The sequence below is a fragment of the Mustela erminea genome, chromosome 7 (assembly GCF_009829155.1).
Source record: "Mustela erminea isolate mMusErm1 chromosome 7, mMusErm1.Pri, whole genome shotgun sequence".
Classification (NCBI taxonomy): domain Eukaryota; kingdom Metazoa; phylum Chordata; class Mammalia; order Carnivora; family Mustelidae; genus Mustela; species Mustela erminea.
This window is the reverse complement of record NC_045620.1, coordinates 30,060,465-30,074,772: the sequence shown is the minus strand read 5'-3', so window position 1 is coordinate 30,074,772 and position 14,308 is coordinate 30,060,465. Positions and strand designations below refer to the sequence as shown.

Below are 14,308 nucleotides of genomic sequence, written 5' to 3'. Positions count from 1 at the left end.
TTTTCCAGGCAGAGGGAATAGCAAGTGAAAACATTCTGGGATGGAAAAGTGCTGGTGACAGGACTGAAGAAAGGCGTGGGACCAGAGGAAGCATGAAGAGAGTGTAAGGGTGAGGCTGAGGAAAGAGGCAAGCTCCAGATCATGAAGGGTTTGAGGGGGCCACAGGACGTAACTGGGTGTTTAGGTGCAACAGGGAAGTCTTGAAGGGTTTTGTGTCATACCCACACGGTGTTAAGTAAAAGAATTCTAGTTGCCGTGTGCAATGTGGACACTGGAAGACCAGCAGGAAGAGGTTGCATTACGCAGTAGAAATAAAATAGATAATCACACATAAAGTTGCATAGCTAAGATGGAACATATGATGGAAATTCACAGCAACAAAATCAGTAGAGCTTGAGACACCAAAGCTCTCAAATCTGTAATTACATTGGGACGCCTTTGTGGCTCAGTCTGTGAAGTTCAGACTCTTGGTTTTGGCTCAGGTCATGATCTCAGGGTGGTGAGATCCAGCTCAGGAGCTCCGCACTCGGCAGGGAGTCTGCCTGAGGATTCTCTCCTGCCCCTTCCCCCCACTCATTCATATTCTTTCTTTCTCTCTAAAATAAATCTTTTTTTTTGCTTTGTTTTGTTTTTATCTGCAAGTACACCAAATCCACCAACGACCTCAGATTACAGGATTTGGTCTGATTCTCTCCACTTGTCATAAGAAGAATTTGTGATCCAAAGAGGGGATATTTGGCTCAAGGCCACAGAAATCACTCACGGAATCAACCAGCTCCTTACCCCACCTTCCGTGCCTGGTCCTCACGAACCTCAAGGTTTTCTGAGCCAAATTACCATGCGTTTCCCCACAATAAGCCCACCATGGCCTTTGCTGGGAAAACTACCCTCAACTTTGCCAGCTACAAGTGTTTACCTGACCCCAATCCCAGCTCTCCTCAGTCCCAGCGGTCCACTTCTGGAAAAACAAGTAGGCTGGGGGCTTGGGGCGGGGTGGGGGGTGGTGGCGGCAAACCATCTGGGAGTCACCATAGTTCTCACCAGATCCACGAGGGGGCAAAAGAGAGCCAACGGACCGGCTGCCATCCTTTCTCTGCTCCCAACCCGGGGAGGAAGTGGAATTGAGAGAGAAGAGGAGGCCCAGCTTTGGGCTGGGACGGGGAAGCAGGGGCCGAGGGAAAGGGAAACCCCAGGAGCATGTCAACTGCTCCCTTTGCCGTCATAACCAAGGTGCTAGGCACAGCGCGGTTTGACCCGAGACTCACCTGGGGAGGGGGCGGGGCTTTTACATCTCAGTCAGCCATTGGCTGCGGGCTGCTGGGGTTGGGGACACCTAGCCTAACCAAGCTCCGAGCACGGTTTGAGATCATTCTCAGGGGAAGAAAGCCTATAGGTGACCCAGCCGCAGGCACTAAGCACCCCAGCTGTGGGGTGGTGCCCTAGCCTGTAAAGGGATCTCGGAGAGTTACCAACAAGCAGCCGTTTAAGTCTCCTCTCCTGTTTATTCCTGCCCCCTTCCAGTCTCTCTCACTCTTTCCAGGGTGGGAACAGGGGAGCCTATCCTAAGACGGACCCCGGACCCCGACCCTGGGAGAGAGTTTTCAGAGCATCTGGACAAAGTCTGTGAGTCTAATGGGTCCTGAGGCCCGGCCTCCCGCCCTGGATCCTCTTGCCAAGCCCAGGGGAATCTCTCTTGCACAACATTTGCCTGTCTCCTATTTCCTGCCTGACTTAAGAAGGATTAGGTCATACTTTTAGCGTTTGACCTATTTCTTTTTCTCCAGAGGACTAGGCTAACTTTTCCCACTTTATGCCTGGGAGGAGGGGGCGGTGGGGGGATCCCCATTCTCAGCACTCTATCACTTAAACCAAAGGGGGTTTGTGACTCTGAACAAAAAGAATGCTTGTTGCAGCAGGAATACTCCATACCAGCTAAGATACCCACCCACCCAGCCTCTGCTGGCTTCTGGAGCCCACTAAGCACCATAAAGTTGGAGAAAAGGAAAGCCCAGCATCTGAATCTCCTTCCTGTGACTGAGGATATCCCTACTGACCGGTCAGCACAGAAATTACATGAGATGTTTTTCACTTTCATTTCCAAAACTGGGGGCGTTAGCCAATAAGGTGTTTCCACTCAGGTCTTTGAGTTCTGCAGCAAATGATGCAAGGAAGGGGGAACTCTGGTAGTGGTGGTGGCTGTGGAGTGCCCCTTCACCCTGCCCATGCTCCAGCATTGTGGTTTTGACCATGGTGCTGCCTACCCAACCCCCACCCTTTGTGCCTGTGTGATCTCTGGGTCTAGTTGTCCAGTGGTCCTGTGAGCTCATCAATACCCTTTGATGAGGTTTCTTTTCTGCTCTAGTCACAGGCTGTATCTGCTGCTTGCCACTCAGACTCGGATGGATGCAGGGTCTTTGGAAGGCTGGGGCAAGGAGAGGTGATAGGATCTTGATTGGACCTGACTTGCACTTTAAAGAAATCCAACCACAGTGAGGACGAAATGTGAGTAAACCAGTTAGACCGACAGTTAGGGCTGCTCGGGCTGGGGTGGTGACGGTGGGAGAAGTTGAACGGAGCTTTAGAGGCGAAATCGATTTGCCTGGGTGATATAGTGGATGTTGGAGAAAAGGAGCCATCACAATGTCACACAGGTTTCTTTCTTTTGTAAATGGGCAATGTGGTAGACTGATGGCAAAAATGGTCCCATTTCTCTTCCCTCCCTTTAATGTGACTCTGTAGCTCCTCCCGTGAAGGGGCAGAGCCTATTTCCAAACCCCTTCAAGCAGGGCTTAGCCTTGAGACTTGTTTGGCCAAAAGAGGATGGTGGAAGTGACAGTGTGTTAGTTCCAAGTCATGACTCCATGAGGCCTTGCATATTTTCACTTGCTTTCCCGAACCCCTGCAATTGTTATGTGAACAAGCCTGGACTGGTCTGCTGGAGGGCCATTCGACACCAGCCAACTCCCAGCCAGTCAGCAACTGATCACAAAAGCATGAGTGTGCCCAGCCAAGATTAGCTGAGCCCAGCCAACCTATAGATGCATGAGAAATAATAGTTAATGCTTTAAGCCACTTTATTTTGGGATGGTTTGTTCCACAACAAGAGCTAACTGATATATAGAAAGAGAGAGAGAGAGAGGATAGAGATAGATAGAAATTGAGATCGAGATCAAGATAGATCCATTCTGACTGAGCTCACCACTGTGTGGTCTTTCAAGTACCGCAGTTACCTGGACTTGCTGGTGATCTCCTCTACCTACCAGTTTGGACTTCCCTGTCCCAGGTCTGTCTTCGGTACTTGAACTTGCTCTGATTTTTTTAATGCTCTTTCTTGGGCATCCCATCTGCCCCTCAGGCCAGGGCTTGCAGTTCCAGGCACTTGCAGAAGCAGGGGACTTCTAGGCCTCCCTCATTGATAGAATCTACAATCTGGCAAAGAACATGCCAAGAGGAGGAGGCAAGAGAGGGAGGGTCAGCCCAGATGAAGAGAGAGCTGAGGGAGGTCCTTCCATGACTTGATATTCTTAGAATCTGTCCTTATCATGCTAACGTGGCCTTGGAGAGCAGCAAGGGCTGGGACGCTGGCTGTATTGTCATGAATGCTGAAGGGAGACATGGCCCAAGTCTTTCCCTGAGGTTTTCCCTGATGAAGATGCAGCAGAAAGGAGGGGAAAGTAGGAGGGCTGGTGAGCCCTCATTCTTGTTCCCTTACATCTGGGAACTAGAGGGCCCATCCCTGGGATGTGCGGTTGCTGCCCGAGACCACGTAGGATGGGGGGAAGAGAGATAAGGCCGAGGCTGGCCACCAGGGGGCAGCTGTCAGCCCCACAGCCTTGCCAACAGGCGGAGCTCCTCACCGACAGAAAGCCAGGCCCTGGCTGGCTGAGATTTTGCATTAAAAATCCCTGGGGCGCCTGGGTGGCTCATTGGTTAAGCCTCTGCCTTCAACTCAGGTCATGATCTAAGGGTCTTGGGATCGAGCCCCACATTGGGTTCTCTGCGCAGAGGGGAACCTGCTTCCCCCCCTTTCTGCCTGCCTCTCTGCCTGCTTGTGATCTCTGTCTGTCAAATAAATAAAATCGTTTCAAAATAAATAAATATAAAATAAAAATCCCTGCGGGGGGGGGGGGGGGGTGGAATTGGGTAACTCAGTCTGTTAAGCGTCTGCCTTTGGCTCAGGTCATGATCCCAGCATCCTGGAATTGAGTCCTGCATGAGGCTTCATGGGGCTTCATGGGGCTTCCTGGCTTCCTGCTCAGTGGGGAGTCTGCTTCTCCCTCTACCTCTCCCCCCCATTTGTGCTTCCTCTCTGGCTTTCGTCCTCTAAATAAATAATGTTAAAAAAAAAAAAAATCCTAGCCAGTAGCTGCTTACTGACCCAATGAGGGATCCTCAGGTGGGGAGGGGTGAGATGCCCTTCAAGAAAACTTCGTCCCAACAGGCAGACCCCCTAACTAACCCAGCTAGGTTTCAGGACCAAAAATGGGAGCCAATGCTGTAATAACCTGGCCTCAGTGGGACTTCCAACCTTGGCCTCAGACTTCATTTATTCACTAGCCCTTCTGCAAAGATGGTGACAAAAGCTCCCCACCCAAAGCCAAAACCAAAGCAAAGCCTTTGAAGGCCAAGAAAGTAGCCCTGAAGAGCTTCCCCAGCCATGGCAGAAAAAAAATCCACATATCACCTACCTTCTGACAGCCCAAGATAGTCTCTGAAGTCAGCCTAAATATTCTAGAAAGAGCTCCCCAGGAGAAACAAGCTTGACCACTATGCCATCACCAAGTTCCCCCAATCACTGAGTCAGCCATGAAGAAAGTGGAAGACAACAACACATTTGTGTATACTGTGGATGTCAAGGTCAGCAAGCACCAGATCAAACAGGCTGCGAAGAAGCTCTGTGACATTGATGTGTCCAAGGTCAACACCCTGATCAGGCCTGAAAGGGAGAAGAAGGCATATGTCCAACTGGCTCCTGACTATGGTGCTTTGGATCTTGCCAACAAAATTGGGACCATCTAAACTGAGTCCAGCTGCCTAAATCTACATATAAATTGTTTTCACCATAAAAAAAATAAGTAAAAATAAAATCACACCAATTGTGTTCTTTGACCAGCAATACTGCTGGGAGGGAATTTGTAGTACTAAATGCTTACATTAGAAAAGAGAAATGAGAAAAAGAAGAGCAAAAAAACACAAACAAATCCAGGAGAAAGAAGGAAATAATAAAGATAAGAGCAGATATCAATAAAACTGAAAACAAGAAAATTATAGATAAAAGCAATAGACAGGGGCACCTGGGTGGCTCAGTCAATTAAGTGACTGCCTTTGGCTCATGTCATGATCTTGGGGTCCTGGAATTGAGCCCCATGTTGGACTCCCTGCTCACTATGGAGTCTGCTTCTTCCTCTCCCTCTGCCTCCCCCCAGCTTGTGCTCTCTCTCTCCCCTTCTTTCTTTCAAATAAATAAATAAAATCTTCTTTTAAGCAATAAAACAAAAAGGTTTTCCTTAAAAAAAATTAATAAGATAGAGAAACCTCCAACAAGACAGACAAAAGAAGAAAGAGGGAAAACAGAAATTACCAATATTAGGAAAGAAAAAGGTGATCTCGTTATAGACTCTGCAGACATTGAAATGATAATAAGGAAACACGATGAACTCTACACACAGAAATTTAACAATTGAAACAAAATGAGCCACATCCTCGAAAACCACAAGCTATCACAAATCCCATCCCAATATGAAACAGATAATTTAAGCAGAACTTTAACTAGCAAAGACGTTGAATTCATAATTTTAAGACTCTCAAAAAAAAAAATCTAGACCCAGATTATTTCACTGTAGAATTCTATCCAATGTTTAAAGAAGAATTAACATCAATTCTATACACTCTCTTCCAGAAAATAGAAGAGGAAGGAACATTAACCAATTCATTTTCTGGATCTAGTAGTACCCTAATATCAAAAATAGGCAAAGACAGGACAAAAAAAGAAAACTATAGACCAATATCACTCATGAATATAGATGCTAATGTCCTTAACTAAATATTAACAAATAGGATTATATAGATATAGATATAGATATAGATATAGATATAGATATGTAGGTAACGATTTTTTTTGCTTGTTTGTTTTCTTTTTTTTTTTTTTAAAGATTTTATTTATTTGACAGATAGAGAGATCACAAGTAGGCAGAGAGGCAGGCAGAGAGAGAGGGAGAAATAGGCTTCCTGCTGAGCAGAGAGCCCGATGTAGGGCTCTATCCCAGGACCCTGGGATCATGACCTGAGCCGAAGGCAGAAGCTTAACCCACTAAGCCATCCAGGCACCCCTTAAAATATATTTTAAAAGACATATATATGTGTACCAAAAACAAGTGGGGCTTAATCCAGATAGGAAAGCCTGCTTCTGTATCAGCAAACCAATGTAATCCACCACATTACCAAGAAGAAAAATTATATCAGATGCCATGGTGACACAGCTGGTTGAGTATCAGACTCTTGGTTTTGGCTCAGGTAGCAATCTCATGGTCATGGGATTGGGCCCCACATCAGGCTCTACACTCAGCAAGGAGTCTGCTTGAGAATCTCTCCCTCTGCCTCTCCCACTCATGCTCGCGCACTCTCTCTCTCTGAAATAAATATTTCTTAAAAATCATTTTTTAAAAATGATATCAATTGATGCAGAAAGGCATTTGACTAAACCCAACGTCTGTTCATAATAAAAACTCTCAGGGGTGCCTGGATGGTTCAGCCAGTTAAACATCCAACTCTTTGGCTCAGGTCATGATCTCAGGGTCATGGAATCAAGCTCCACGGGGAGTCTGCTTGAGATTCTCTCTCTCCCTCTCCCTTTGCCCCTCCCCCTGTTCGTGTTCATTCTCTCCTTCTCAAAAATAATTAATTAATTAATCTTTTAAGAAAAAACCTCTCAGAAAACTCAGAATAAAGAGAAATTTCCCCAACTTGATAAAGCATATCTACAGAAAGCTACAACTAACATCACATCTGATGGTGAAAGTCTGAATGCTTTTCCACTATGAAGAAGAATACAGCAAGGATGTCCACTCTCAACAGTGCCATTCGACATAGTGCTCTAACCCATGCAAAAAGGCAAGACAAGGAAGTAAACATACAGATTAAAAAGAAGGTAAAACTCTGTTTGCAGATTACATGATCACCTATCTAGAAAATACCTAGTGATTTACAAAACAAAAAACAAACAAAAAAATAAAACCTTCTGGAAGTAATAAGTGAGCTCAGCAAAGCCACAACAAAAAAGATCAACATATAAAAATCAGTTGTATTTTTTTTCTATCTCCATGCACTCAGAGAATGTATTGGAAAACAACACACCAGCAGGGGTCTGGTTGGAGTCCCCATGAGAGAATATGCACAGGCTGGCAGAGAACATGCATAGTGGAAGAAGCAAAAGAATGAAGGTTAGGGCAGACCAGGAGGGCCTAAGGAAGGTAATTCCATGACCTGATATTCCTGAAACCTATCGTGAACCGAAGAAAATGTCCTTCGAGAGCAAGGGAGCTGGAGAGCTGGATTTTATGGGTATGACACCAAAAGCACAGGCAACAAAAGCAAAAATAAACAGTGGGACTACATAAAACTAAAAAACGTCTACACACCAAAAGAACCAATCAACAGAATGAAAAAACAACCTACCCAATGGGAGAAAGTAATTACAAATCATATATCTGATATATTCAAATATTGGTTAATATCCAAAATACATAAGGAATGCATGCAACCCAATGGCAAAAAAAACAAAAACAAATGACCTGATTTAAAAAACAGACAAAAGACCTGAAGAATGAAGGGACATTATTCCAAAGAAGTCATGCAAATGACCTATGAAAAGATGCTCAACCTCACTAATTATCAGGGAAATGTATATCAAAATCACAATGAGAGATCACCTCACTTCTATTAAGATGGTTGTTATCAAAAGACCTGAAAATAACTAGTGTTGGCCAGCATAGAGAAAAGGGAATCTTTATGCACTGTCAATAGAAATGTAAATTAGGACAGCCACTATGGAAAATAGTATGAAGTTTCCTCAAAAAGTTAAATATAAAACCACTGTAGGACATGCCAATATCACTTCTGCATATGTATCCAAAGGAAGTGAAATCAGTATCTCAAGGAGATATGTACCCTACTGTGCTCATTGTAGCATTGTTTACAACAGTCAAGATATGGAAACAACCTGTCAATCTACAGATGAATGGATACAGAAAATGTGGTATAGGAACACCTGGAGGCTCAGACCTTTAAGTCTATGACTCTTGATTTCAACTGAGGTCATGATCTCCGGCTCCTGGGACCGAGCCCTGCATTTGGCTCCACACTGAGTGGGGAGTTTCCTTGAGGATTCTCTTGCTCTCCCTCTCCCTCTGCCCCTCCCCTGGTCACACTCTCTCTCTTTCTTTTTTTCTCTCTCTCTCAAATAAATATTTTTTTTAATGTGGTATTTATTCATTTGCAGCCAGGATAAACCTAGAGGACTTTATGCTAAGTGGAAAAAGCCATACACAGAAAGACAAATACTGTTCAATCTTAACTTACATGTGGAGTCTAAAAAAATCTAACTCATGGAACCAGAAAATAGAACAGTGTTTGCCAAGGACTGGGGAAAGGGGACAGAGACAATATGGGGAGATATTGGCCAAAGGCTACAAACTTTCAATTATAAGATGAATAAGTTCTGGAGATCTAATTTATAGCATGGTGATTATAGTACTATATTGTATACTTGAAATACTATATATACTGTATACTTGAAATACTTGAAATCTATATTGCACACTTGAAATCTGTTAAAATTCAAGGGAGATCATAAGTGTTCTAACACACATAAAAACACTAACCATGTGACGTAATGGATGTATTCATTAACTTGACTGTGGTCATTATTTCACAAGGTAAACATATTAAAACATCGTGTTGCATACCTTTAAAAGATATTGTACAATCTAAACATATACAAATTTATAGGTAATCATAAGCACACACCTCAATAAAACTGGAAAAAATGCAATACCATTTATAGTTGGTATAATTTATTTATTTATAAATAAATGATATATTTACATATAAATTTAACAAAACATGTATAGAACTTGTATACTGAAAACTACAAAACATAAAGACATTTTTTTTTAGATTTTATTTTTAAGTGATCTCTATCCCCAATGTGGGGCTTGAACTTACAGCCCCCAGATCAAGATCAGATCATTCACATGCTGTCCTGACTGAGCCAGTCAGGTGCCGCAGAAATTTTTAAAATCTAATTAAATGAAGAGAGATAATGTGTTCATGGATTGTGTTCACTATAGTAAAGAAGTCAATTCTTCTCAAACTGATATAGTTTAATACAATTCCTATCAAAATCCCAGAAAATTTTTATATAGACAAGATTACTCTCCAATTTGTACAGAAAGGAACTAAGAATTTGAGAAAGAATAATAAGGTGGGAAGAGTTCATTCTATTCAATGTTAAGGTCTAATATATAGCAATAATCATCAAGACAGTATGTTATCAGCAGAGAGATAGACAAACAGATTGATGTAATGGACTAGAGAATGCAGAAATAGCCCTACAAAGACATAGTCAACTGACCATTTTTTCTTTTAAAACTTTAGTTTTATTTATTTATTTCAGAGATAGAGATTGAACAGAGGAGCAGAGGAAGAGAAACAAAGCAGACTCCATGCTGAGCTCAGAGCCCTACATGGGACTCAATCTCCCCACCATGAGATCATGATCTGACCTGAAATCAAGAGTTAGACACTTAACTGACTGAGCCACCCAGGTGCCCCTGGCCAACTGACATTTGATTAAGATAGAAAAGCGATACAGTAGAGAAAGTTTTAAGCAAATGGCATTAAAGCAATTGGATATCCATGGGCAAAAATATGAAACTAGTCCTAAACCTCACACCTTATACAAAAGAGTCCCTCAAAATGGGTCACAGATTTAGACATGGAACTATAAAAGTTTTAGAGAAGAAAATCATCTGAGCAGATGACCTAAGAGTTCTTAGATATGACACCAAAATCATAATTCATAAAATCAATAAACTGGGCATTGTCAAATTTAACAACTTTTGCTCTGCAAAAGATACTGTTAAAAGGATGACAATACAAGCTACAGAAAACCTGGGTGGCTCAGTTTGTTGGTGACTGCCTTCGGCTCAGGTCATGATCCCAGAGTCCCATTATCGAGGCCCACATCAGGCTCCCTGCTCAGTAGGGAGTCTGCTTCTCCCTCTGACCCTCTCTCTTTTTATGCTCTCTGTCTGTCTCTCTCTCTCCCAAATAAATGAATAAAGTCTTTTAAAAAAGAAGAAGAAAATACAAGCTACACTATAAAAAGAATATTTGCAGACCATGTATGTGACAGAGAATGCATATCAGAATATATAAGGAACTCTCAAAATTTAACATTTAAAAAAACAAAATAATCCAATTAGAAAATGGGCAAAGGGGGCACCTGAGTGACTCAGTTGGTTAAACAACTAACTTTTGGTTTTGGCTCAGGTCATGATCTCAGGTCATGAGATCCAGTTCCCATCGGGCCTCACACTCAGTAGAAATCTGCTCAAGATTCGCTCTCTCTCCCCCTCTCCCTCTCTTTCTGCCCCTCCCCCCATTCACGTACACTTGCTCTCTCGTTCTCTCGCTCTCTCTCTCTCAAGTCAATAGGTAAAATCTCTTCTTAAAAATGAGCTAAAGACATGAAGAGATGTTTCACCAAAGAAGATGTACATTACGGTAAATAAGCCCATGGAAAGATGCTTAACATCATTGGCCCTTAGGGAAGTACAAATTAAGACTATATACAATATCATCACATACCTGTTAAAACAGCTAAAATTAAAAAACAAATAGGGACAATACCAAATACTTGAGAGGATGCAAAGAATCAGGATCTCTCATACATTACTAGTGGGAATAGAAAATTGTAAAGTCACTCAGAAAATAGCTTGGCAAGTTCTTTTAAAAAACGAAGGATACTCTTACCATACAACCCAGCAATGGTTCCCCTGGACATTTGTCCCAGAGAAATAAAGAGTTATACCCACACAAAAGCCTGTCAAAAACTGTTCATCACAGTTTCAATTATAGTAACAAAAACTGGAAACAAACAAAACACCCTGCAAGTGAATGGTTACACAAACTGGTACAGTCACAGCAAATGGTATATTCAACAACCTGGATGGATCTCTGGGACTTGGCAGGGGGGAATGCAAAAGATCACATACTGTATACTTTCACTTGCGTAACATTTTCAAAATGACAAAAATATAGAGATAGAGGACACATCCATGGTTGCCAGGGATGAGGGATGGTAGAGAGAGGAGCAAACATGACTACAAAGGAGTAGTGGGAGGGAGATCTTTGCAGTGATGCCATCGCTCTGCATCTTGACAAGAGTGGTGGTTATGCAAACCCATAAAAGTAACAAAATAACAGAACTATGCATACATCGTATGGATGTCAATTTTCCAGTTTTGATACCTTCCTATAGTCAGGTCAGATGTAACCATTGGGGGGAGCAGGATGAAGGGTATGGGGCACCTGAGACCTTTCTCTACTGCCTTTGTAACTCTTTGTGAATCTATAATAATTTTAAAATAAAAAAGGGTTTTCAAATCAATATATGATAGTTCGCAGGATGACAGCCTGGCTTAGATTGCGTTGGCTTTGAAGTTGTGGAATGGGAGAGAAGCAAGCCCGTATTTTTGGCATGTGGGAGAGGGGGAGAGGAACAGAAGAGACACATGAGTTTCAGCTGTGGTTACACTTCTTCCATCTTGGTGGCAAAATGTGGCAGGCAGGCTGTAAAGACCTAGAAAGCAAAGGCTCTGAGGACTGCTTACATGGCAGTTCCTGGACCCATGGGGGTCCTTCACCTCACCATGGGGTACCCTCTATCCAGAAAGCAGCCCACATCTCAGAGCCATGACACCTCAGAAACTGGTCTGTTCTGGTCCTTGGCGAGCTTCTTTGACCAATGGGGAGCTAAGGCTCAGAGAAGTGTAGCAACTTTCCAAGTATCACACAGATAGATTCTTGCATCAGGGTGGGGACAAGATTAATTCTGACATCTGAGTGAAGATTGAAGGAGTCTGGTAGTAAGGTAGGAGGGTAGTAAGAGAGGGTATGGAGAGACCAGCTAAGAGCCATCGAAATGGTATAGGTATCAGATAAGAGGACTCAGGACTTAGAGACTTCATGGCAGAGGGGAGGAGAAAGACATGAGAGTAAGAAAGGTATCCCAGCTGACCTCAGCCTTCTGGCTTGTACGCTAGTTGGATGGGGCTGCCATTTTACCGGGACATGGAATGAGCTGTCAAATATTCCCAAGAACTGGATTTTGGAGGACTCTGAGTGCTATCTCAAATCTGCACAGCTTGGGGTCCCTGGGATACAAGCATCCAGAGAGAGTTGTTTAGGAAACACTGTGCTGCTTGAGTCCAGAGCTCCAGGAAGGAGTCTGCATAGGTCACTGGAACAACCTTAGCACCAGGCAAGTACATGAAAAGAATGTTGAATTCCATCAGTCATGAAAAGAATGGCTGAATCCAGGTGGTAAAGGAACATGGAGGAGTGGTTTACAAAATTCCAAAATAGACCATCAAGTTGGAAAGAGGTAGCCCAAGAACTGGGTACGGGAGTTATTTAAGTAGCATTGATTCCTGCAGTCACACTGACAGATTAGAGACAGAAACTGAGAATTAGAGCCACCCTCTAATAAATGTATAATCAGTTTTTTTTTGTTTTTTTTTTAAGTAAGTGGCTCCCAGGTCAGTTCAATGACTCTCTGGCCTCCCACCTCCCCAGCCAGATTGCGCTCCCTACCCCACTGCCTCCTTTATAGAAATTCTGGAGCTGTAGTGCTTCTTTTCACATCCAGCAGGGAACCACAATTCAGGGCTGGACTAACTGGCATGGGTACCCTTTGGTTCATCCAAGTCCACTACCCTGTGTCCCAAGTCTCCTTTTGCAGACCATTTGCATGTTAATTTGCACTTCTCTGCAAACCCTGGATTTCTCTTTAAAGGGCTAGTGCCTCTCTTTCCCATTCCATTCTCATCTCTTCACCCATACTCCTAGGTCATGTGGGCTTTGGTGATGAAAAAGAAGAAGTCGACCTGTTTGTGGGGTCCCTAAGTTTCTGTATTCATTCAAAATCCATTATTGAGACTCCAAAATCCATTATGGGAACATAGGCTGCCCTCAAGAAGGAGACCATGTCTTGATCTCCTACCTCCATCTTCTAACACAGCCCATATGATGGGCACCAACTCACCTTACCCCCAGGCTCCCAGATGGGAAACTGAGCTGATACAGTTTGTGGAGAAGGATTGGGCACTGAGGATATTACATTCTGTCAAGGACTCAACTCCTGAGGAAGAGCCCAACAATCAGAACTCCCTGCAATTCAGTTGAAGTGACCTATTCATAAAGCACAAGGCCAGGTAATAAAGGTCTTTAAGGGTAAGTCCTGTTTCCTGTCTTGGAAAGCAGGAGAGGTATCATGGGACCATAGTCTGGAGACTGCTCTTCCTTGGCTTCATGGCACAGAGCAGACCCCTCACATACTCCCTACCCTGCCATGGAGACTCCAGGATGAGGAAAAGTTAAGCCCTTGGGCTTGGAAATCCCTCCTCATGGAAGTGATTTTATAGCCACTTTGCTTGAACTTGACACACCAGCTGAGAGGTTATCTTAGGGGTCCTACACCTTTGTTTCAGGGTCTATAAAAGTAGAGACCAGATTGACTCCTCCAGTCCCTCCCATTGGGCCTGCCTAACCCACACCAAGCCATACTGCACACTGTGGCTGGCTCATGGGTCAAGGTTTTGTTCACTCAAGAACTCACACACTCCAGCCAGGCCATGGGTGGGGCCTTTGCACAGCCTCTTGCCGAGAACCACAGCCTTCTCTCCTCCTCCTTCACTTCCTCCTCCTCCTTCTGCTCTTACAGCTCCACTGGGAATGAATGATACTCAAGACTCAACGCATTCATCTCAAGATGCCACAGGTGTGCATGTGTTGCTCTAGCAGAACAGAGGAGGTGTGACTGCATTAACCTCTGAGGTCACCAGCCTCCAAAACGGCCCCCAATGATCCTCCCTTCCTACCTTTCATGAGCTCATGCAGATCCCTGCAGCACTGAATAGAGCAGACAAGTAGATGATAGGATATACAGAAGTGTCAGCATGTATATTTCAAAGCTAGGTCATGAAAGGCTTGCAGCATGGCCTCACTTTCTAGGATCCTGTGTTCT

General features: G+C 43.7%; 1 long non-coding RNA gene across 2 annotated transcripts in view; it reads right to left on the bottom strand.

Moving 5' to 3' along the window:
* Positions 1–1,192, bottom strand: part of LOC116595207 — a 38,128-nt gene extending 36,936 nt beyond the window's left edge. For both annotated transcript variants that reach the window (XR_004287564.1, XR_004287563.1), the window contains exon 1: positions 1,042–1,192. This is a non-coding gene — a long non-coding RNA (uncharacterized LOC116595207). The remainder of the gene's footprint in view (positions 1–1,041) is intronic.
* Between the last annotated feature and the right edge of the window lie 13,116 nt (positions 1,193–14,308).